This window comes from Ornithodoros turicata, chromosome 1, assembly GCF_037126465.1.
Source record: "Ornithodoros turicata isolate Travis chromosome 1, ASM3712646v1, whole genome shotgun sequence".
Classification (NCBI taxonomy): Eukaryota; Metazoa; Arthropoda; class Arachnida; order Ixodida; family Argasidae; genus Ornithodoros; species Ornithodoros turicata.
In genome coordinates, this window is record NC_088201.1 from 195,095,344 (window position 1) to 195,097,566 (window position 2,223).

The following is a 2,223-nucleotide window of genomic DNA, read 5'->3' on the forward strand; positions in this document are numbered from 1 at the left end:
CTTATGGTTGTGATCCACACCGTTTTCTTCCTGTATTATTGGAACTTGGAACCATGATTTCATTGTCAGCAGTGACTGGTGCACGGCAGAGTCTCATTTTTTTTTCTTTCTTTTTCATGTCCACGAGATAGTTGATTCTGTGCAAGCCCCATGCTTGGATCTACGTGTTCATCTCCATAATTCAGTAACTTTTTTTTTTCTACTCCAATGCTATCTTAACATTTACTGTTTCATGCTGTGGCTGCAACTTCAAATATACCTCTGTTTCAGGGTGTTTCCAAATGTTATATTCAGTGCCACAATTATTTTCAGACCAGAGATGCCCGGTGCATGGACCTCAGCATGGGAGACCAGCTGCTTCTGTTTCTGATGAAGCTAAAACATGGCTTGGCCTTTTCTGCACTTCGAGTGCTTTTCAGTGTGCGCAGAACGACAGCATCACGTACGTTTTACTATATGTACTGGACTCATTATCTTCTAAGACATGGGGATGGATGAGGTGGGTCTCAAGGGATGTCGTTCAAGAAACAATGCCAGGAACATTCCGTGCTACCTATCCTAATTGCAGGGTCATTATTGACTGCACTGAGGTGCCCACTGAACAGCCCACAACAGTTTCAGACCAGGTAAACACCTGCAGTAATTACGAACATGACTTCACTATGAAATTTCTGGTTGGTATTAGTCCAAGTGGGCTAGTGTCATTTGTATCTTCGGCATGGTGGAAGGGCTAGTGATACCTACATAGCTGGAAACTGTGGTATTCTGAACCTTCTTGAACCAGGTGACATAGTCATAGCGGACAAGGGCTTCCCACATATTCATTCGAGTCTCCTAGAAAAACGTGTCACCCTTGGAATGCCTCCTTTCGGAAGAATGGGGTAGCAGTTTACAGCAGCTCAGGTAGAGAGGACCTATAGAATAGCATCTCACCGCATCCACGTTGAGCGGTGCATACAACGAATTAAAATGTTTTCTATCTTGAGGGACCGCTTAACACCAGAGCTGAGGCTTCATGTTGACAAAATTGTACGCATGTCCTGCGTTCTTGTTAACTTACAAAACCCCATTTTAAACACCTAACATTTATACTTTTCTAGAGGTCAGATCTCTGGCACTTCTGTTTTTCTATGGGTCATAAATAGGGTTTCCAGTTCTCGGTATTTATTGAAAGCCCTCCGCCGATAAATTTTTAATTCTTTAGATGAAAACGAATTACCGCAGATAACTGCCTTCAGTAAGCTCAGCAAATTTGCGTGATATGTTCAAGAATTTTATAATTTTCCAGGGGAATGGACGATACAAAAAAACAAACCAAAAAACATGAAAAGTGGGACAATACGAACATAACCTTTAAAGGGACGGTTTCATACCCCCAGCCCCGACCCATTCATAAGGTGCCCGTTGCAGAAAATGGCTTACTATGTATTTACTCAACCAATAACGTAATTGTAATTAAATAAACTAATTGTGTTAATAAAAATTTATCAGTATACCTCTGGTGGATATGATCCTTGCTAAGTTTCGGAATCGTCCGATCTGTACGAGTCCTTCTGAGGAGCATCACATTCAATAACTTGCATTAGAGGCAGCGTCACAGTTATAAACCAGAAGTGGTGAGATATCGAAATGGGACATTTGAGGATGTACACAGGACGGTTTAGAAGTTCCAGTTGCAGAAGGCAATCCTGTTCTCAGTTAATAGACTTGCTCAAATGTGCAACATGTTCTATGTGTCGGTAAAATCAGCCCTTTTTCTGAGACTTTCGGGAATTATATCAGCTGACAACTGGAAATCCTAGCCATAAGTTATAGTTACTTCTCCTGAATGTCGTTTCTTTCACAGTTGTTTCTTACTCATCCAGTATGTCTCGCATACGTTGAAAAATATCATGTGAGCTTCGTGCTAACCCTTTGAAATTTTTGTACTGTAAAATATATAATACAGTGTATAGATGTGATGTAAAATATGAAACCACATTGTTATGTAAATAGAACCGCAGTTCTACAAGCCTACGTGTCCTGTCTTATTCATAAATATATCACAGTGATGCACTACTCATATATAGCACTGCACATGTAACCGGTCCCGACAAATATAGCATAAGTCTACGTTGAAGAAGTCATTACTGCACATTTGAAATACTTTGCATGGGAAAGCAATTCTTGCATCTGCCGTCCTACAAAGTTTGCTACAGAAACGAAGAACTGTGGGTATAATAA

General features: G+C 40.5%; 1 pseudogene; it reads left to right on the forward strand.

The window, feature by feature from the left end:
* The first annotated feature begins 248 nt into the window (after nt 1–248).
* Nucleotides 249–1,083, forward strand: LOC135379156 (uncharacterized; annotated as a pseudogene).
* Nucleotides 1,084–2,223: the final 1,140 nt, after the last annotated feature.